The sequence below is a fragment of the Apis cerana genome, linkage group LG11 (genome assembly GCF_029169275.1).
Source record: "Apis cerana isolate GH-2021 linkage group LG11, AcerK_1.0, whole genome shotgun sequence".
Lineage (NCBI taxonomy): Eukaryota > Metazoa > Arthropoda > Insecta > Hymenoptera > Apidae > Apis > Apis cerana.
Window position 1 is genome coordinate 9,380,000 of NC_083862.1, and position 24,171 is coordinate 9,404,170.

The 24,171-nt window shown below is 40.0% G+C and overlaps 1 protein-coding gene and 1 long non-coding RNA gene across 8 annotated transcripts in view; one reads left to right on the forward strand and one right to left on the reverse strand.

The window, feature by feature from the left end:
- Positions 1–24,171, reverse strand: part of LOC107997749 (nephrin) — a 341,330-nt gene that overhangs the window by 260,411 nt on the left and 56,748 nt on the right. The window lies entirely within an intron of this gene.
- LOC107997750 (uncharacterized) overlaps positions 1–24,171 on the forward strand; it is a 179,273-nt gene that overhangs the window by 105,248 nt on the left and 49,854 nt on the right. For both annotated transcript variants that reach the window (XR_003697691.2, XR_003697692.2), the window contains exon 2: positions 2,478–2,587. This is a non-coding gene — a long non-coding RNA (uncharacterized LOC107997750). The remainder of the gene's footprint in view (positions 1–2,477; positions 2,588–24,171) is intronic.

The window sequence follows — 24,171 nt, forward strand, 5'->3', positions numbered from 1 at the left end:
CGAGAAACCGTAATTTTTACGCGATCAACTTATCGAACAATCATGGAACACAGATCGGATAAACAAGTGTAACAAATTCGGTTATTTTCGACAAATTCCGCTTCTTGGTAAAAGGACAAACCTAATCATGGAATTTACATGAAAATAACGGGAGAATATCCATTATATATTATGTTTTTCCGAAATTGGAACGAGGAATGGAAATTGTCGAAAAATTCACGATTGTTTGAACGTAATTTCTAAGAATAATCGGGATATTGAGGATGTCCAAAAAATAAAATTTCCATAAAATAGATAAACCTCTTTTATTTTTGATATTAATGATCGTTATATTATTACGTAATTAATTCTTATAATTCAATTTCTTATTCCAATATTATAAAAACATAATAAAAAAAAAACTTATAATTTTCTCCGCGTACAAATCACCTCAAAAATCTTTCACATTTCATCAATCCTTTCGAAACTTACGATTAGAACCTTCCAAAGTAATTTATCCATGAATCCATTAAACTATTTTTTAAACTAATTCGTTGAATTTATCGATGACCGTCGAAAGAAAAATTCTGAAAAGGAGCCTTGAACCTTGAATTCGAATCGCTCGTGAAACGCTCGTCTCGACCCATCGCATCGTATCGATCAGAATCGTTCACGCGGCGATGATACAGAATCGGATGAATGAATTATTCGACGGTCAAGAAGCCGAATTGCGTCCAGATCGTTCAACTTTGGAGGCGAGATTCTTGGAGGAGGGGGAGAGGGGCAAATCCGAGTGGCAATTGACACGAGAAGTTAACCCCGATTGTCCTGTTGGCCCGTGTCATTCGCCGTTTAACTCTGGTGGACCGAACCCTGAAGAGAAGTTCGAGGAGTTTGATGAGTCATCGGTAGAACACACCGATAGAACATTTCGTTGGCGGGATTATGACCTTTCGCACGAATTTCTGTCGCTTATACGTTTATCCCATCTGAGCCATGGATAATTTTTTTTTTTCTTTCAGATAAATCGACGATTCGTTCGATTTTTATCAAAGAACAGATCAGAGAAAGAGACTTGGCATCTCTTTTGTCTTTTGAATCATATGTGGAGGATAATTCTCATTTCGTATATTGTCTGTGAAATATTATTATTTCAAATAAGCAATTGTAACAAATTTTTTCCATCTTTTTTTGCTACTCTTTATCTTTTACAAACAACTATATTTGCACGTTGATTTGTAGAACAGGATTTACAAGAAGGAGAAATCATTATCCGTTTAAATACGTGTCTCGAAAGGAAAAAAAGAAATTCTTGTCGTTAAATTAATTCTCATTAAACATTCGTATCACTTGTTTGATTTTCTTTTTTTCTCTTTTTTTTTATACCTACGATAATAACGAGATATATATACGTTTACTCGATTCGTTAGAATTAAAATCGGCTTGCATTTGTAATACCTTGAGCACAGTTTAAAATTCGTTAAAACGAATAAACGAATAAATACAAATTTGTATCATTCTTCTATCCTTTATGAATAACGAAACGTGTCGTACGTAAAATAAGACAGAAATATCTCGAGAGATCCACAAGAAAATATTAAATACACCTTCGAATTATCCCCTATTCCGTATTAAATTATTTCTGTCCATTAAAAAAAAAAAAATCCTCGAAAGAATTAATCATCGATCCATGGAAAATTAATACCCAAACTCATAACCACCATCGACCATAGCCTTCGACGCCACCACCTCGACTCTTGCCCCAACAAAGAGAAGAAAAGAGAGAATAAACAAAACAAAAAAGGAAAAAATTCGAATCTTTCTGGCACTCAGAAGAAGCCCCACCGCGAGTTTATCGAGAGCCTCCCACGTCGAACCCGTATGCAAATGTGGTAAGGAGCTAAAATTGGAGCAGCGATACCGGGATCGGCTCGATCGTACCGCCAATTCCACGAACTCGAGAGATCCACTAATTTTCTCTTCCACCCAATGCCAAGTATCTCGAACGAGAACGAGGATCCTCTCGCCTCGAAGAAAATTAGCATCTTTCCGCGAGAACGAGAGGGATTAAAACAAGAGTAGGGGAAGAACGCGTTGGATCCGTGGCCGATTCGATTCCACCTCGTTGAAACCTCGTCCTCCGCAATTGACCCCGATCACGAATCTTTGTCCGTGTACGCGTTGACTGATGTCTCTTTGAGAGTTGATTGACAGGTCGCGGCACGGCTCCAATCGCTCCCCATCCCCCGGGGAGCCAGCCCACGCGCGATCCATCCTCCTCCTTTTCAATCTCCTCGATGATCGAAGGACGCTTCATCGAAATCGCGTCACAGAGGCTCTAGAGTTCGAGGATTTTGGGATCATAATCGTCGAGCAGAAGGGGGAACGAAAGCCACCTCGATCAAGACCGAAGACGCTTGTTCGTGAATGGAGAATTTTTGTGGAACGAAAGAGGAACGAATATTTTATTATAGCGTATGATATTTTTGATTTTTCAGAGCAGAGTGTGGATCGGACGAGAGATCGTGTCACGAGGGGGTTCGGTGAATTCGAGGACTGGAATCGAGTCCGCCACAACTCGGTAACAAGTTTTACACACGTGTTCTAAGTAAGTATTTTAAAAATTTCATATACCATTCATTTCAGACGAGTGGTTTAACGAATAGTTTACTATTTTTCCGAGTGAAAAATAAAGTGATGAAGTGGGGAAAATAGAAAAGCAAGAAAAGAAAAATGATCTCATTATTTAACCCGGATGGAAATATTCGAATTTAATTCCGATAAAAATTTTTTATCGGCAATACATCGATCGATTTCCAAACATATCAAATATCGTTTTTACGAGTTGGAATTTTATAACCCACCGATGATATTTTATCCCAGTTACGATCGATTCTATTTTATTATGTTTTTATTTTCGATAGTTTCATTTAAAAATAGACATCGAGCGTGTACGTAAAATACCCTCCTTTTTCTCAATCGTATAAAATTTGAATATATTTACTCGGAAAGGGATGTTGTATCAACTCGAATCAATTACAACTTACTCGTGTTATTTATTTTTCCACGAAATTAATTGTTATCGTGCATTTTTTACCCGATATTTCGCATCCATATATATTTATTTTAGTACAGAAAAACGTTTCAATACTCACGTGAAAGTTAAGTACATGGATACGCATGTTTTTCACTCACCTGAAACAAAAAAAAAAAAGAATAAAACGTTTCATCCCCTGCATTGAAACACACATTCCAAACTTAACTACTCGATCCATGTTGAAACAGTTTTTCGGATATATAAATAATTTCCACCACATAATTTCACGGAAGAAGAAGAAGAAAAAATGTTTAAGACTGTTTGTTTAGTCAAGGATCCTTGAATCTAAAATGAGATACACTTGAGATACGCTTGATTCTCGGAAGTCTCGAGTCTCGTCAACGCAATTTTCGAACGATCTTACGAATTAACAGATCCAATTTTAAAATATTGCCTTTGAAATAAAAAATTTATACATTTAACGATAATCCGTCAAAGTTTAGAGAAAAAAATCCAATTCAAAGATATTTTACTTCGCGAAATAAATTATATACAGCATCAAGCGTTCATTATTATTTTTTCGATGTATAATTCTGAAAATTATCTACGAATTCGAACGAAACCCGATGATTATAATAATCGAACGATCCATCCTCGGTCGATTTTTCCCTTTTCTGCGCGTTCGTCGTCTCCTTGGGAGAGAAACGTGGAGATAAAAGTACGTGGCGCAGATGTTGCAGCTTTGCGGGAGGGGGCCGCGTCGCCTCCAGCGGCGGCGGCGGCGGCGGCGGACACACGCTGCGACCACATGTCGCGGAGAGGTCGAACCGTGTGCGCTCGGCGTTTTCGAAAATCACACGGCCACCGTGTGATTCGCCGACTGAACGCATCGTGAACGCCGTTGGACGAGGAGGAACGGGTTTCACAGCGAGGGAAATTGGAAGGAGCTTGTCTCCTTTTCTTTTTTTTTTGAGAATTCGAACGAATGTGGTCAAGGATCAGTTAACTCGCTTTACGAGTAGAAGAAAGGAATAAAGGAATAAAGGAAAGTTGTTTCATCGAAACAACATGCGATACTTAACGAAGAAGAGTAGAATCTTGGCGACGTTGGAGAATGGAAAAACGAATTGGATAAGTGGGTACAAAATGGAGAAGCGAAGAGATGAAACGAGAAGCGAAAAGGTGGAGGAAAAGCAAAAATTGGCGAGTTTTCCTCCTTCTTTTCCCCCTCTTCCTCTTTTTTCCCACCGGTTGGAACGCAATCTCGCGAAAAATCGATGGCCGTCCGAAACCAATGACGCGGACACGCGTATATCTGCCCTGTAAATGCAATTCAATTGTACAGCCACGTTTCCACCCCCGATTGCGCGCTATTTATCCTGCTTAATGACACGCGACTTGGAAGGAATGGCGTCCGCCATCCGTATCCGTATCCCTCACGTTATGGACATGTGAAATTTTCAGTACCAAGTTTTATCCGGGTCAAAGAGAGTTCGACTGGAAGAGAGATCGATGGCAAAGTTGAAACAGAATCGAAACGAGATCGGCTACCTTGGGATCAATCAGGCAATGGAACGTTTTTAATATCGATATCGACCTGTTGGCTAAAGTATAGACGACGATTTTGGAGAATCGATGGAAAATAAAGAAGGCGCGAAAAATAAATAAGGATAGAAATTAAGAATTTAATTGGCGTTCTCTGGCTGAAAGGTGACTGGGAAATGATGACTCATGGTTGGCTTAATAAGTCTGCCCGTTCAATTCCTCCTGCAAGAGCAAGAGATATTACGGTCAGTGCAAGAAGAAGGGGGGTAAAGTAGGCGACATAAAAAAATGGAATGGACGGGTCAAGTGGGCGGCGTATCTCGACTGCTCCAAGTCTCGAAAGGATCTCGAAGATCGATTTAATTCGTCGTGTACGGGCTCGCGATAAAATATTGGGCCGGATGACTGTCGTCGTGATTTGCATATCTTTAACGCGCGATCCGAGGCGTACAGGTGCGTGGAGGGCACATGATTTCGAACCTGAGTTGAGTAATCTTGTATCTGGTTGAGTAGAGTTAAGTGGTGGTATTTTAAAAACCTTTCCTGATGTATACGTTTAATTCGAATAATGCTATAATTACTCTCATTGGATATGGATTTTTTTAGCGAATGATTAGGTGGAAATTTCATAAAACGTTGAAGAATTCGAAGAGACAAATGAAATATTTAAATAGATTGAAGTGATGTAAATTATTTCGGTTCAGGGTTTGCTGAAACGACGTATAATTTCTAATCAAATTGTGCTCAGTTTTTTGCACTTCATGTATAATTTAACGGATCCTGAACCCTTAAGATGATCCTTTTAGAAACCGGCTTCCCTTTAAATTTCTCCTCCTCGCAAAGCCCATTCCCGTTACGAAACCCTTTCTGTTATAAGCTTCTTCTGATACGGTTTACCAAGGATCGTTATTATTCAATATATGTATAATATATTTTCACGAAATATTCAATAACATTATTACTATTTTTATCGAGTTTTCCAGGAATAATTATTTCGAGGATCGAATTATCCCGAGGGAAAGTGGACGCGTGCGATATTTTCATCAGAGATGCTTTTAAATTTTTGGCCAAAACATATATTCTTATTTTATTTATTTATTTTTTTGCATTACTTTCGTATTTTTCATTAAAAGTAACAATAGCCCTCCTCCACTCGAATTAATGATAAAATAATCGATCGAATTAAGGATTGATTCGATCGTTATTATTAAGAACAAATGTAGCGACGATTAGAGTTTTCAATCAAGTACCTGCTCGAGTAACATCCCTTAATCCACCTATAATCACCGTAAGGAGACTAATTATACGCCTGACGCTAATTGAATTACAAGTACGAAGTTCAACGACAACATCGAACAGTCGACTTCAATTTCCAAGATTAACGGCGAATACAGGTGTAACTTGTAACAATTCCGTATTACAAAGTTTCGGGATCTTCCCTCAGAAACATCAAACTGATTTCAATCATAACTTGTAATTGGGGCAAAATTCCCTCGCGATCAATTTCTGTTATACAAAAAAAAGAAATCATCACCTCTCTAGCCATATTAAACGCAATCTTAATTGTTCCATCGATGAAAAAGATTTCAATTGCTTCGATCTTTTCGATATCTAAACGAATGTGAATTAAAATTATGTTCAACAGCTTAATATTTGCGCGTTATTATTCTTCCATAAATCTTGCGCCCGACATCCACCATAATTTCCGCACGACCAACCCTCTCCCCCCTCCCCTCGCGCGACAACGATCAAAGAAAACGAAGTTCACTGAACTCTGCTCTTCCACGTCCGCTCACTTACTTTTCCACGCGCTTTTTTCCGCCAGACCTTGTTGTTCGTGTCATGTCGAGGGAAGGGGATGAAAAAAACACGCCCTCCTCCTCGATCGCACGCAGGACACGTGCGCGTTCTCCTTCGATCGCTAATTACTATAAACACCCCCTGTTTATCCGATACTAATTAACCGGAATCGAGCCAGTCGAGCTGTTCTTCGTTAACGCGACCCAGGCTACGCTCGTGCGATGATCCGCCGAGTTTCGACACTTCTGACTCCCGTTTAATTTAATAAGTAAGGGGATAAGTAAGGTAACAACAATTGTTGACCAAGATTTCTCTCGTCCATGGAATTAAAGAAAAGGGGAAGAGTGGATCTGAGATGCAATTTCCCTGCACGTGTTACGTTAGAAGAATAATATTTCTTGTGTTTCGATTATTTTAATATTGGTATTGGGGGTAAATTTACTCGAGTAATTAAATTCAATTAAATAATCAACTTGGATACGTTGATACAATAAATAGTTGATGATTAAACATGCAAACAAATTAATAACTCGTGTATATATCGTAATCGACGTACATTAATCGAATAATTCGATCAAATAATTAGGAACATCGAATGTAAAATTCGAGAATCTTCTTTGAAGCAAAAATAATAATAATAATAATAAAACTTTGGGAAGAAAATTCAAGGTCTAGAATATAAATCTTCTCGTTTAATCGAATCGATCCAGCATCGCAATAAACATCTCAGGTATCGCGAATCCAGCGGAGGCGAGATTACGACTAATATCGCTCCCCCTCCTTTGTTCTTCGATTATCGCCCATTGTGACATTTCCTTCAGCAGCCAGATGGAAGCTAAATGGTAATCCCGAATGGCGCGCCGTATAACATTCCCTATGATCCGCTTCAAACAGAATCTTAATGTCTTAATCCATTCCCGTATTCGGATTCTGGGTTATGTAAACTTCGTTATCCACGAGGACACGGAGAGAAAGAGGGGGAGGGAGGGGATGGATCTTAATAAAAGCGCACGAGCGGAATATGGTGCGCCGATATGAGCAGAAATAACGCGAGAGTTTTATTCGAAAATTCAACGTAAACACGAATCTTCTCTAATTTGGGAGAATTTCGGTATCGATTTCTCGAATTATTTAGACCTTTTCTCTATTTTATTTTACGCGCAGAATTGTATCAAAGAAATGTAAAAGATTTCGTTTCTTCGAATTTAATAAATAATCCCTTTTGGATAATTATTTAATCGTTGCTAGAGAGGAGCGTGTTGTCGTATTAAGTTAAAGAAGAAACTGATTAGGAAACTCTTTTATCGAATAATCGTCCCGATATTTATTCGAGCAACAACTGGAAAATTCTCAAAGCGAGCTCTCAAGAATATTCCGCAAAGTGCACCAACGCGGAAGTGAATTTCTCTATATTCGATTATTGTGTAATTCAGTAATTCACCTGACCAATTATTAACTCAAAAAATAATATCTTTCTCTCTCTCTCTTTAAACTTAATTAAACAAAAAGAAGATCGAGAAGAGCTTAAAGAAAAATTAAAAAATAAACCACGATGGTTTCCTTTAAGAAGTAACCGACCGAAACTTGGAGGCATAATTTACGAATGGATGATGGTTCATATGTTGGTAGCGAACTTCCTCGGCGATCAGGTGTCGGGATAAAGATTTCTCCTCGGGGCTTCTCCACGAGATGCATCCTGGGAAAGGCCCTGATTCTCGTACAGAGATAGGGTAACGTAATATTCGCTTGTCCAAAAGAAATTATCTCTGTGTACGTGATTGTGTCTTTCTTCGGTTATATTGTCTCTGCGCTTTTACGAGAATTTCCGTTTACTTTTTTTTTCCTTAGATGTTACATTCATTTTCTACTGTCCCGTTGATGAAGACGAAGAAATTTCGAAGAGATTTTCGTATTAAAATGAGAATCGTCGAGTTGTATTTTCGATTAAAATTTTCAAATCGGGTAAAATATTATACGAGGGGATGATTGACGATGAATGATACTCGAATTTAATATAAGATCGGGTTGATTGACATTTGAATCGATATATTAATATTCACCGATCGATCGCTCGAATAATTTCTCTTGGTCATCGAATTTCATTGAGCTCTAATGAACTCTCGTTTCATCCGCTCGATTTTTACCGAAAATCTTCCGCTCGATGGTATTCTAAGTAAGAATGATTTAAATGAAATTCCATATTCTCCTTACAATTCGCAATTCCATCTTCGAATATATTTTAACACCAATATCTGAACGATATAAATAAAGAGGAGGAACTTATGGAAGAAATAATCCACTTAAAATTATCAAAAGTAAACTTTTACCGCCGATGGAATTTCGAAACAAAACCAACAAGTCGATTATACACGTATATACACAACACTCAGAATCGGAACGAAGTTCGAAGGCAATAATCTGTCGTTACTTTGACGAGGTCCTCCCTCAGACATCGAGTATCGATCGTCCTAACCGTCTTTCTGATTGAATTGTGCAATTTGTGCATCGAGAATCCTCTTTACGATGCACCGCGCAAAATGGCCATCTATATACCATCCTCGACGCGACCCCCCGTTCCCCGATCGATCCGCCGGCAGTTTTTATTGTCAGCCCACTCGGCTACCTCCTCGATAAGTAAGTAAGTAAGTAAGTTTCTTTTCTCAACTTTGAAACTCGCCCCCTTTGAAAAATTATACCTTTTCACCGATTCAACGAGCAGAAGGGTGTGTCGTGTTCGAATGTCGGGGGGAAAAATTCGAGGGAGGGGGGACGTATTTCCTCTGGAAATAGTCGTATACGAATATATGAATGGTATACACGACCTTTCCTGGTGGTGATTCGAAATCGAGGGAAAAATCTGGAAACGGTCTTTCTTGCAATGCGAAATAAAATTTCTTTTTATATTCGATTAAGAAATTTCGAAGAGATAAATTCCTGTCACTATGGCGAGATGACGTCTAGATCCGTGTCTTGTATTAATTTTTCGCAATTTGAAAAAAATATTGCAGTACGCATTATTGGTTACCTCGACTGAAATTCTATATTCTGTCTTTCCTCGAGAACGATATACATTTATCACATTCGACATATTAACTGTTCGACACCAATTCGCGAAAAAAATTCTACGATTTCGTCGAAAGTCAGGAAAGAAAAGCTTCACAACCTCCAACACCGGATAGTAATTACACGGCAAATCGATTTCACGGAACAAAAGACGGGACGTGGATGATTTCGAGCAGGCCCTCGAACGGTTTTCGAGGTTAGAATCGCGACGGTGTAACGCTTCTTCCCCCTCCACGCACGCTCGTATAAATACATCGCGCCGTCCTCGTTTCGGCGCAGAACGCCGCCGGTTACGAGGAGAGACGGTCGCGTTCACGACCGCTATAATCGTCGTTTCCGGCAAGTGTAAACAATAAACTTTCGAGCGGTGAAACGTCGGTCGTTGGTTGGCTAACGATCGGTCGAAAAAGGTAAGGTTAAAGAACGGCAGAATAAATATAGATGGAACACCTTTGGAAAAGGTGGGGAGGGGGACTACTACGAGAGAAGCGACCTCTGGAAAGACGGTGTACCACGCTAGGAATAATATTTAAACGGCGGGTAAAACGAAACGGATGCTGATCCAACCGGGAAATGGAAATCGTTTTATCGGGAATTCCTCCGCGTTCTTTCTTCTTTGTATATCCCTTCGATACGAAATACGGAGATTAAATGCTAACTCTCGAAACGACTAATCGTTATTTAACGCGCGTTATTTCGATTTAATCTTTTTGCTAAATTTACTTTTCTTTGCTCGGTTGGTTTCCTTTTTTCGAAATTAGTCACGCGTTTCGTTATTGCTCTCGGAATTGCTGGGATTAAGATATTATTGGAGAGGAATCATCTTCAGTCACGAAATCACAAATTTTATTAGATATACATTGAATAGAAAAACGCGATTAGAATTTTATTCTCAACGAGTCTTAACTCTTATTGGCTATATAAGAAAACCTAATCTCAGTGAGTTTTCTAGGCTTGCCCTTGTGCAGAAGTCGAGCAAACAAGCGAGCGAAATAAACGGAAATAAACGCGAGGAATTTCGAGAGAAAAATCATCGTTCCTCTCCAGAGACGTGACTCGATGGAACACGTTAATCACTCCTTCGAATCTTGCGCCTTTTCGCCGTTTCTTCTTTCTCTCTCTCTTGGTCCTGGCAAGAGGATCGTGGCCACGATGCTCATCCCCGATGTTTAACCTCGGCGTTAACGCGTTTTCACCAGATTCAATATTGAAACTTCCCATTAACCATCCTCTCCCCTTCCTCCTCCTTCTCTTTTTCTTTTCACGATCTCTATTCGAGGAACGAGCAAGTCGATTACATCTTGAATCACGCTCGAGAGAACTTGAATCGAACCTTAGTAGTGGTTAACGATACGTGCGTGCACGCAAAGACGACAGAGTGGAAAATCCAACGGTGAGCCTCTCCACACTTGTCCTCTATCTATCGTCGTTCAATCGTTTATATTGGATTCTTGTACATTCGCAGAATAACAAGTGGATCTATTATTCCCTTGGATGACGCGCTTCGAGGAATAATTTTGTATTCCTTTTTTTTCACAATCGTTGAATTGTTGCCAGTAGATTTAGAAAAGGATGGACTTGAAGAGAATTATACACGCGATTGATAAGACAGATGACACATCAGCACGATATTTGGCCAATATTTGAATCAATGGATCGCTTTGTCGATACAATTGTTCGTAAACACTGCTCGAAACTATATACTTCCAGCATTTCAAGCATCTCTCTTTTTCCTTATAAGCAAACGCGGCTAAATAAATAATAAATAAACTCGATTTCGCTGTTCAACAATCGAAAAAGAATCGTGCTCGTTTCCAATACGCGGAAGAACAAGATGGAGAACATTTTCTAATAAATCCTCGACCGACGTACAACAAACGCATGAATTACTAGCACGTCGTCGAGTCGAGTTGCGATACTCGAGATGCTGCGAGTCTACAATTTGACACCGGTGGGAGAGGGGAGGAAATTATCGTCGAAGGAACGATTTGCATCCGGCAATGGGAGGACGGTTGCGAGAAAAGTAATCGAAAACTGGAACCAGCCTCTGTAGCCAAGCGTGGAGTCGCAAAGGAGGGGGGAAAAAGCGGGCAAGGTCCCACGGCAAACTGGTTTCCCTTTAAAAGCCACCGCCTCGATATGCCCACTGTCGATACACATCGCCCACTTTCTTGCACGCTCCATTATATTCCTTCGAGTTTTCAATGAGATTATAGTAATCGTACACTTTTTCCCCCTCCTGATGTTTTGCGCCCTGGAGCTAAGTAATTCGACTCGAATCGTGAAAATTTCTCATTTCCCTCGATGATACGAGGACATTGGGATTCTTCTTAGAAGCTTGTATTATTATTTATCCAAAATCTCTACAACACGAAAAATAAAGATCAAGTTGGAAAAGGTTTTCAAAGTACTTTGTACAAGATAATGTGCAGGATCGATGAGAAAAATAGAAACGGGGAGGAGGAGAAATTTACGTGTCCATCATGGAAAATGGCTGCCTCCGTCTAAGAGGGCGCAAATTATTCCCGTATAGCACTCTGGTTCTACGTCGAAGACGGAGCGAGTGCGTGATCGCTGGAACTGTAGATCGGATTGCTGGAGCGCTCCAAGACGCTCCTCTCGCAATCCAGATTCTCTTTCTCCCTCCTCTCCTCGTCTGGCCTCCTTCTCCTCCTGGTATAGCCGTTCTACAGCTGCCTCGACTCCCGCTGTTACCCACGTCCTTCCACAACACATCCCCTTCACTCCTATTCGAGGCGAAGGAGGGAGGAACAGGTCCTGGTGGAGGAACGAGGAGTGAATCGAAAATCGAGGCGGACGATACAATTCCCAAAGACAGACGGCACTTGACGAGAATGGCTGCGGTGGATTAACCGTTCTTGAGGACCATGTTTAATCTTTTATAAGGTATAAGGGGTGGAATAAGGGAGGAATAATGGAGGGTTGTCTCGCTCGTTTAAACCATCCTCCAGTTGTTTGGTTGGGATGCAGTTTATATTTTAAAATGGATGGAGGTAAAATGGATTAAGGGAGGTGAGGATCGCGTTTCGGATGCTGTATTTACGGGTTGTTAAGTCTCTTTTTCGAATTGCACGATCGTGTAAAGTTTGCAGACATTTATGTAGATAAGTGTGCGACGTTTTTAAAATTACTTAATTAAAGAAAAAACAGAAATTAAAGCATCGTCTCTACCTATAATTCTAAAACGTTTAATTGCAAGGTATGTCAAATATGGAGAAATTTGATCAACTTTTAGATTAAGATTAAAAGAATCCCGGAGATATCCTATTATCACGGCGGAAGATTGGAATCAGGAATGTCGCGGTGACTAACACCGCGGTTTACATATCAGCCAGGACGCATTAACGGCGTGAACGATCCTCAAAGTACGCGCCATTAAAGCTGGAATGTTGCAACATCTGCGAACGAATTTGTCGAGCGGCGAATAACCGAGATTCCCTCGCCATTCCGATTTTTCATTAAACGGATCATTGTTCCTGCAATTTATATTACGAAAAGGAAAGGATGATTTTTCAAGTCTTCTATATTATAATCAAAAATTGAGAGCTAGATAATTATAAAATTTCCAGAAAGATAGCTCTTCGATCGAGGGATGAAAACGATTCTCGGGAAAAAAGGAATAATATTTAGAATTCGATTACTTTAAACTGACTTTTCCTTCGTTCAATGTTCTTCAATTTCTTGATTTCAGTCAAATATCATCAAGACGAGAAGAATGATAATAAAAATTATACTGATTACTTTTGACAAAGTTCGAAAAATCGATAAAAAGAATCTAAAAACCAACCTCTTAAGGATAAAAAATAAGAGTGCTCAATTATTACTATTAATAAAATTAACCAGATTGAACGTACGAGTGATAAAACGAAACTTGCAAACTTTCAACCTTGTCCAATCCTCGTCCACGCGAATTGGGAGAATTTTCTCGAGAAATTCTTCTTGTCCGCGTATCACCAAGGAGAAAAGTTCGTCGACTAAGGAAACTACCAGCAGACTACTGGAGGAGGGAGAGAGAAAGAGAGATGGTCGTTAAAAAAGAAAGGGGAGATCCAAAATGAAAGACAGTTCGCATCCCGAAAACAGGTGCGCCAACGACGGAGTCAAACACCGGAATCCTTTGTCTACTTGGTAAGAAAAATATCTGAAAAGAAGATGACGAGGGGTCCAACAACGAAACAAGCGTCGCGACGAGCGAGAAATTTTACTCTCTCTCTCAGGAGACTTGTCTGGCTTTTTCTCCAAATGAAACTGTATATTCGAAATAATGCAAGAGATCCCGTCTAAATTCGGCTGCGCCAAATTCCCCGCTCCCTCTCCTCCATCTCCTGCCCCGTTTTATTAAATTTCTTTCCCGAATCTCGAGTCCAATCATTTCTTCCCGAGGAGATAAGATCGTGAATTATTGAGCGAAGCAATTTTATCCAAGACGGATCTATTTCTAACCGGATTAATTAAAAAGAAATAATAATAATGTAACATCATACCGTCGTCGATTTCATTTGTTTCAATTTGCAAAGAAATTTTCGAGCTGAGACGTAACAAAGATTTCTTTCGATATCTAAATTCGATTCAAAAAAACCCCCATAACTCATCGAATCATCGAAAGTATCTTTCGAGTGAACATGGAAAGAAATAATAAGCAGGATGTCAACAAACTCGAGCGAATATTAATGTCTTCATAAACGCAGGCTCGGGGAGCGCCAGTTTATGAATCAATATTCAATAAAAATCTTTTACTACCAGGCCTCTCCGACTCGGCCTCCAAGGATACGAGACCCTTATTTGTCTCGCTGTCGGTTTATTGGCTGGCGGCTCCGTGTAGTACGCGCGTGTAGATCCACGGCATAAAATACAAGCGTACGTGTTGAGATAAATCGAAAGAAGGGGGACGACGATATTCCTTTATTTTTTTTTTGAAAATTTGATGAATTTTCGTCGTCCAAGAATATTAATCCCTTCTTCTCGACTCGAATATTTCTGCGAGAATGAAAAATCATCCTCCGTACAACTCTATAAAAAAAGAAAGAAACCTGTGACGCTAGCAAAGAACCAGAAGGATGGATCCATAGTCGAGAGTGACCGGTCCTATTTGGGCTACGCTTCGAACGAACGAAAGAATATGGAAAAAAGGAAGGAAGGAAGGAAGGAAGACACGGTGGCAGAAAATGACGGCATTCATCTTCTTACGGCAACCGAACTGACGTGTTCTTCTCGAGGAAAAACGCAAGCTGCTCGCGGACAACCGGAGACGGATGATGGTCTGTTCGGATAGGCAATGAACGATGCAATTGCCTTCGCCCTCGAGCGACCTGGTGCAACGAGCTTTTTTGTCCAATGGAAAGAAAGGAATGAAGAAGTGTAAAGAAAAAAAAATATCGAAAAAGGTTCTCTCGAATGGTGGTTGAGAGAGGATAGCATGTGTCTCGTCTTTCCGCGATCCACTTTTTCCTTTTCCTTCCTCAGCGTCTCAATAATTTATAGCCAAGTTGTTGAGATAACAATTGGATGTGATCGTTGGAAATTTGAATGAAACTTTCGCGCTTCGATTCAATTTTTTAATAGAAGATTTCGAAGTAAAGTTGAAAGAGAATTCGAAGCTGATATAAAAATAGAAATAGAATTTCTGGCATATGTCACGAAAAAAAAGAAGCTACCGATCAAAAGTTCGAAATCATTGCATAAAGTGCTATCCAATTATGCTAATTTCGAATTGATAAGAAAATTAGAAGGAGAAAAATCGGTCCCAAATATTATTCGATCATTGTACCATTGCATAATAAAATTTCCTCGACGGTTTTCGTCGTACACATCGAAATTAGAGCGAAGTGCTCTGTTGAATGTTATTCGCGAGATGTCTTTATCGATTTTAGACCGGCCACCAACGTTCAGCAAACTACCTTTGACAGGGTACGAACAATTAATGCACCTTCTCCAAGTACTTTATAAAGCAAGTGCCGCATTGTCCCGCTTTTGAAAGCTGTTGAGTGTGTAAGTAGTATCTTAAATGCACCTTGTCTAACGTGTTACTCGCTTGACATGTCATGCGAGAGGAGCGGCTTCTATCCTCTGAATAACTGGAACTTCTTTCTCTCTTTCTCTCTCTCTCTCTTTATCTCGTCTCGTTCAAATACGGGTTTTTTAACACGTGACGAGACATTTGTTACATTTTCTTTTTTTTTGGAACGTTAAGTCAATATTAGACCTGCAATCTTGGAAGAATCTTTGTGTCTTGATAGCAATCTCGAGGGAAAAATATTTTGAGAACGGAATATTTCATCGTCCATCGTGTTTGTATAATTGTGTCCAATAATTTTCGGAATAAATTTTTTTAGAATAGAATCCATTAAGAAATTAAAATGAAAATACAAACAACGCTTTGATAATGAAATATTGCTATCTCTTAGGAAAAATTTTATTATTGTTTTCACGCACAGTCCTTATTTTGTATATATAATACATTGATTCATCCTCGTCTTTAATTATTCCTATCCTGCAAGATAAAAAAAAATCTGTCCATATCGAATAACACTATTCTCTCTTCTCCATTCTTCTCCTTTTCCCTTTCCTCCTTCTTCTTTTTTTTTCTACTTAATTGAAGTTGGACTCCTCGATTTGCAGGAAACGCGAAACCATAAAAGCAATTACCAAAAAGAGAGAAAGGGGAATTTTCATTACAACTCTTCTCTTTACGTAACCACGGTTTGATTACAAAGCGTGAACGCCAGTCGAAACGCGGGTAAATTATTTAAGTAAATCGAATATCAACCTCTCGGCTGTTAAATTGTTTCCCAGATAACCGGTATAATAATTTTCGAATTATATTCGGTATAAACACTTTTCCAGCGAAATGCGTTTCGCGCTTCCAACACTGCGGAAGAATTTCATTAATTTGGTAATTAGCATGTTCTTTCGAAGACGGGCGTCAAAAGTGTGGTGGATGCAAATTAATGTTTTATCGCGTGCAATTTAAACCCATTCGTTATAAAGCGTTTTAATCACTTATCGGTATCAGAGATATTTCGCGCGTATTCTTAGTCAATTTGTGTTCTTCATTACAGTTTGACTCCGTTCAATAACGAGTAATAAAAGTTAAAACAACCGTGTTAATTTAACTCGTATTAACCAAGATCGAATTTAATTTCTGTTAAACGATAATACGATCAATTTAAATCGCAATTAAATTGACGAATATCTCGTGTAAGAGTTGCAAAAGAAACGATTCGCCTCGACGAGCTTAAAAAAAAAAAATCTCTCCACGATCGTTCGACTTTTGTCTTCGAAAAACGCCTCGATCACCTGTGATTTATAAAAAAGAAAATCGGCTGCTGACCCTCGTCCCAAACCTCTCTTTCCACCTGGCCACGTCACGAAATAACCCCATTATCGACAAAACGACTATTTAACTCTCTCTCCCTCCTTTGAACCGAGCCCCTCGATAACAATTTCCGTTGCGTGTACCGAACAGGCAGGATCCGAGCATGAGAATCGTCTCCGCCTCGAAGGCTGCCCGTGTTCAAGGCCGCGAGCCGCCTTCTCCTGCTACTTCGTTCCTCCACTTTCTATTTTTGCGCCCGCAGCATCCTCCCCACCTGGACACATTCGGGAAGGAGAGCCTCTTCGGATCTTGGATCGCTGGCATCGCCTTATCCGACGATAAATTTCAGTGTTGGGCGAGATAACGAGGGTGTCGCCGTAAATGGCGAGAAAATGGCTCTGTCCCCTCGCGTCGATGTTGACAAGGGGGACGACTTTTTTTGCGGGGAACGGACGAACGGGATTGTTAGATTTCTTCCGAGAACAAACGATATTCGTATGGGATAATAAGACAATGTAACGATCCAACGATTACGCGTAAAAATCCCGGATACATCGTTTAATAAAGAACTGAGATGAAGAGAGAATGATCATATGATAAAAATGCCGGGAGGATACGATTGTACCCGATGAATTCGCTCTCTAATTAAAATTATCTCTCCAATTCTAGTTTCGATTTGGGAACCGAAATTGGAATGGAAGATTTCTCGATCGATCAGATTCCGGGAAAGAAGGATTACCTCAGCTTCGAGAATTTCACTCCCAATTCCAGCCGATGGATCCGTTACTTCTCGACATAGTGCGGGGAAATGTTATTTCGTTGGGTCCTTTCCACGGACAAAGGCGCGGTAGCGGGAACGAGTAGCAGCAGCAGCAGCAGCAGTTTCACCTTTGGCCACACGGCGGGAAGAAGAAAAAGAAGAAGGAGAAGAAGGAGAAGGAGAAGAGGAAGGGTTGGCGAGGAAGGAAGGTCCGCTCGAAGGGGGAGCAGAGGAGAGGAGGGGAGGAACGTGTGCGCGTGGCCTCGACGTCGTTTCCTGCCCTGATTGGACGTTGGCTCGTGGCCGGCGCTCGCCATTCACCGGAAACCCAGCAGCGGTGCTCCACCGTTCGCGTGCACCCTCTTCCACCTCCCTCTCCCCCTCATCTGACCCGCTCCACCCGGCCCCAGCCTCCCCCTCGCCCCGCTCCTGGCCGGGCATCATCACCGGTCAGACCGCTCCTTTTTATTCCCCTCGACTCGGCTAAGAACATCGAGATCAACCGGTTCGACCGGTTCCCTTAGGTGCTACCTGCAGAGAAGCGCGCAACGAGAATCTCTCCTCTCCACGACGGGTAATTGTAACGACGCGTTGCGGCGGAGGTGAATCGAGCAGGTTCGAAGTTCGAGGGACCATCCTCAAGTGGATTTCGATTTTTCTCAATTGATACATTGGAAATTTATTGTATCGTAATATTCATGAATCATAGACGCGTCACGATTTTAAGCTCGGTTCCGAGTGGACGGAAGCTTTAGACTTTTGGAAAGGAGCCGATCGATCTTTCCAACGTCTCCTGGAACTGGCGAGTTTTGAGTAATTAGAGGCGGTTAATTCCGCAGAGGATCGTGGACGGCCAGAATCAGATTCCAATCACGATTAAGTTGAACGTAATTACCGCTTACGAGCCTGATTGATCAGCGACTGACAGCGAGTGGCCGCTCTAATGGGTATTAACTATCCAACTAACTTCTTTCACGGACACCAATGCTCCTCAAATGTTCTCCGTATACGGGGCCGAACCACTTTCGATCCATACGCCGGAATCTCGATAATCCAATCGTTGGAGAGAATTTTTAAACTTCCTTTCCCTTCTTCCCTCCCCATTGCCATTGGGAATAACTCTTAAAATTCGAAGAAGAAGAAGAGTAGAAACTGAAACTACAAGTTGTACAAGAAGAATTTTATCGCCAACGATGACTCCTTTTAATAAAATTCGAGGAAAGGGAGCAGTCCATCCTGGGTACCATTTTTTGGTACTTTCGTTCCAGTAGATGGCGGATCTTTATTAATGCCCTCTTTGAAAAGATAATGGATAAGATAGAAGGAACGCATCTATTGATTTGACCAGGTGAGGATTTGTACGAAAAAGTACGTGTAATTCGAGAAGCGTTCTCCATCCTCCTTCCCATTCATCTCGTCTCACTCGAGAGCGAGAAATTATTATTCTGAATTGTTTACTGAAGACTATCGTGGAGCAGGTTCGTGGAAGGATCGATCGTGTTGTAAATATACATAGGGAAATAGATAGCCAGTAGTACTGTGTTCCATTATATCGTTTCCAAACCAACGAAGGTATAAATTTAAGGTTAAAATATTTCTCAGATATCTTTTTTTCTATATTTCTCTAAATCACTTCTGATCCAGTGATATTATCTTTCAAACAAAATTATCAAAGAATATTACTTCCACACAATATTATTAATTAATTTTAACACGAAGTTAAATTCGACATAGACAAGAGATACATTATTTGGGGGGAGAAATTTCAGTCGTTCATCTTATCATTTGCCTACAGTTAACTTTCTGTTAATTCCTTATCCTTAGCTTAGCAACAATTTTCCAATTCAGAACGCCACAGGCTGCGTTCGTTAATAATCCAAGTTTCGCGGAAGGTAAAAATAATATCCTCCCTTGCGTGTACAGGTAAATATTCTCCAATCTTCCCAACATGCATATTATACACGCTCGCTTCCTCTCATTGCAAATTGCAACGTCGCCTTCCGCCATCGATATTCAATTGGCACACTTGGCTTTATCCGATCGACTAATCCAGAGATAATTTCATTAACGCCTCTCGATACGGGCTCTCTCTCTCTAATATTTCACTCGAGGACGGACCCCTCTCTTTCGCTTCTTCGATTCCTCCCCCCCCTGGCAACCGATCGTGGAATTAATCGGGCACAAATGAAATTAGGAGGGAGTCGGCGAGGTAAATTCGTACCGCTTCATCCTCTTAGAACTTCGGCCTCCCTTGTTTTCGCTTGTTACACCCTTCTGGCTCTAGTTGACTTGACAAATTGGGAAACGAGACAATTGGATCTTGCTTGTTTCCCCGCGAAGGAATCCTCGAATTCTCGTTCATAAGTTTCGAATCGGCTGTATATGTGTACATTTATAGGATCGATGAATCGATCTGAGAGGAAAGTTCGTTCGTGGAGAGAAGTTAATTATTTAACGAAGCGTAATGAGATTTCTAAAAGAAATTCGAGTAAAATAAATTTTTTCTTGATATTCATCGATTACGTTTTAAAATTGGATAAAAGTTAATTATTCCTAGGAGAAATTTGCTAAACGGCGCAACATCGTTAAGTAACGAGAGAGTCTCGATTTTATCAATTTCACGTCGTCGTTTTCCATTTATCATCTTCCTTGGTCTCCCTGGTGGTAGACCAGGACGAAACAACGGTTTACGCCCCGTGTTATAATATATTGTTTTACGATATTGACTCATTATTGGCCGTAAATATTATTCCGCCACCGACGCAGTCGATATTGGATCAATAATGGGGACGTCCCGTCTTCTTCAAAGGTTGCACGAGGACCGATATCGACACGATCTTCTTCGTCGTGTTTCCTATCAAGCGAGATTTATTTCACGAGAATTAAATTCGCGATTGATGGAAAAATTTCGAATTACCGAAATTACACGTTTTGTTCTTTTAAACGATTTAATTCGCGTATTTAATTTGTACGTTTTATTCAAAAGGTTTCAAATATTATAACATCGATTATTCCTCCCAATTAATTCGTTTAACTTTTCAATACTTTTAATCGTCCCATATTTTCTTTTTTTTTACTTCTGTCCAATTTTGAAAATTTTTCTAAATTTTCTTCCCCATCTTTTTCCTTTCTTCCAATTTTGAAAAGTAAAGGTATATCGGGATATTTCGAGCAAAGAGATCAATACAACGGTACTACATGTATATATATATATAAGTTGAAATACAGAATCGAAGTACTCGATATCGATCGAAGCTGTTTAGTTTGAACGGCAATTACTTATGAGCGAACACTTGAGAGGTAATCACGGATGATTTCATTGTTGTTCCATTCGGAATTGTGTTCGTTAGATGACCACTGCGGCCCTCTGAATCAACTTTTTCAAGGAGGACCGGAAATTTGCTCGGTTCTTAAAAACGTGGGACGTCGTAATATCGTTGGATAAATTGGCAATAAATTGTCGAAGCGAACTCGATCCTTTATTAGCGGAGTAACGAAACTTCGTTAATGCAAAATTCCACGGGGAATTGTTTAATAATAATAATAATGTACGAGGGAAAGGAAAGAAATTTCGTATCTCGTTAAAGGAACAACCATTTCCAAAGTTTGTTTAAAAATTCCCATACGAATTAATTTACCTTCAATTTCCCGCTCGATATTTCCTTAATTTCTCAGTTTAATAATCCCTCTCCCCTCCCCCTCCCCTCTTCATCAGGATTCAACGATCCCAATCGAAATGGAAATTGTTCTATTTCAATTTCGTTGATAATCTCCAACTGTATAAAATTCCACGCGTGTTATAACGTTCTAGTTTTAATATTCAAGAGCTTTTCACGAGATATTAAATTTCTAAAAATATCTCATCTCTCTGATTTCAATCTCCCTCGATAAAAAAAAAGAGAGAGGGGGAGAGAGAGAGAGAGAGAGAATTCGAACAACGAGGAGAATCGAACATCGCGCAAAGTAATCCCTAACTGAATGAAATTATCATTTATCGCGGCTTGTGATACCTTAAAATTGAAATTAACGTTTCAGAAGCGAAGTGAGCGAAGGGATCGTTTCGTTCGATTTGAATTCCATCCAATGAAATTCTCAAAATTTCGATCCGATGGAAGTTGGAAATGGATTTTCCGAGCAGAAACTCGAAGCACATCCTTTCGATTATATCGAACAGGATTAACGGTTATTTTATCGAATCATGCCGGTTCAAGGTGAGCAGAAATTGGCAACAGGTGGAGGCGAGATTGCCACCTCCCCTGATCAATACTTAATTACGCTCCTCCTCCTGTTCCTCAACCCCGTCTTATTCTTGCGCTCTCCTCTCAAATACACGTTTCACGCGTGTGGATATTTTTGCAAGTTGGATTTGAATTAGGTGGCGAATCTTTCCAGGAAGCAAGAGAAATATGAGAAAATTAATCGATGAAAATTTGCGTTTTCCGTTTCTTATCAATCTTGTGTAAAGACGCTTGGACATTTTCTCGTCGTCGTTTGCATTTTTGGGAATTATATTTAAATTGTATTACACGTGCTTCGATGTTATTAAATTTATCAAAAAAGAAAAAGAAAAATTCTCCAATTTTTCAATCGATTTTTCGAAAAAAAACTAAATATCGGTTGTTATAATTTTTCGACAAGGATCAATTAAGGATCATTTGCACGATGACCGGAGTATCGACACGCATTCGACAAAGTATTCGGGCGCTCGTGTGCACAAAGGCCGTTCGATTTGCAAAAGCTTGGAACCGTCGTTTCCAACCGGATGGCCCAAATATGGCCGAACTATCATCGTTAAATCCGAATTTCCCTCTTCTCGTTCCATTCCCCTTTATTTATTCATTTATTTATTTTTCTATTTGCCTACGGGTGAAAACCTTTTAATATACAATAAATGATGCGAAAAAATAGAGGGATTTGAATACCGAATAAATCGTCAGTTGTGTAATCGTGTAACGTAGAGACGATAAAAATTCTAAAGGGAAATGAAATTTTATGGAAAAATTCAATATTTCTCTCTCTTTCTCTCTCTCTCCTTTTTTTTAATCCATTAATACACACGATCCGTTGAACACGACACGCAATAAATTTTATTTCAAGATCAAAATCAAAGATCAAATTATTATAACATACAAACTATTTTCGAACAAATTTTTACTCGATTCAACCCTCGCTTACAATAATACTTTCACTGTAATCGGATCTCAATGATCCAATATCGTCTTCCCTCCAATGCATACACCTCGATTTCGTAAAAACGCAATAATATTAGCGAAATAAAGGAGGAGGAGTGAATTAAACAGCGCGTCCACGAAGGAGAGAGGGGGGGATGGAATCTGGAAAACGATCACCGACCAACCCACTCGCGCCATCCTCGCCAGGTTCATCAAGAGATGACTCATTAGCCGGGATTGTGCGTGCATTCGACTGGCAACTGCATTACTTCGCTTTGATGCTCCACCTGGTGGAAGGTGGCAGAGCGTGTTGCAGAGGAGCGTTGCGAATCGGTGCGTCTGGAGAGAGAGAGTCGCGGAGACGGATTTATATCCGTCCGCTGCGAGCGGACGTTAATTGCTCGCGACTAATTTCACATCCCCCGAAATCCTCTGACACACAACCGCGGGACAATTCCCTTTGTTGCGTCGCCTATTCGAAATACACAATTTTTCTCCCCTTCTTTGGTCTTCTTTCTTTCCTCCTCTTCCTTCATTGTTCGGTTGCTGATTCGATGACGCCGCGCGTGGATAGTGTAATTTGAGTATCGAATAATTATTTTGAAGGGTTGTTGTGAAATGTCTGAAGACGAGAAAGGGATTAAGAGGGATTAAAATGATGATCGAGACGAAGGAATGAAAAATTGAAATCGATTTGGCTCCTGCAAGGCGTAGCGATTCATTTCACGTTGGGGCACGCTATTAGATAGGCTCGTCTATAGTTGGTTAATTTTACGCTTTGAGGAGCTTAGTATTGCCACAAGCTACCTATTAGAATCACATAATAGCCCTTTCGCCATGGCTACATCGAGCGAAGAGCTATTGCAGTATACAACTGTACAGTCACGGTTAATATATGTTTCACGTTCGAATGATAATGCCTGGGAAAATAAATTTAACGCGTGTGTCGATGAATTAACCGGGCCAGGCGTGAGTCGAAAGCAAATACCGTTTTAAAAACAAAAAAGAAATGCATACATCAAATAAACTTTTCTAAAATATCCTACACTTTTCATTCCCACTGTATACCCATTGAACGACTTAACGACTTAATTCAGATGAACTTACACTTGTACATATAGTAAACGAACTCGAGTTGATTCGAGATTGAGCGAATGACAAGCTCATGTTCTTAAGAAGAGAATTTAAATTGGAAAGATGGAGAAAGGACAATTCGTTCCATCGTATATACCTTCGAATAAAAAGCAATAAAAAGCACCAATTTTTATACGACCCTGGAGAAAATTCGCAAGATAAGATAAGATAAAATCCATGGTCAACTCAAATCGTCCATATAACTAACACAATCCAAACGCCCTAATTCCTTCCAGTGGAACCATTACTGCACAACGTCGTCCAAAAACAACGAGGAGCGTATCGTAGAGTAGAAGTCAATTCGATTCAACGTTTCTAACACGCCGCACACGGAAATCGAAATCCC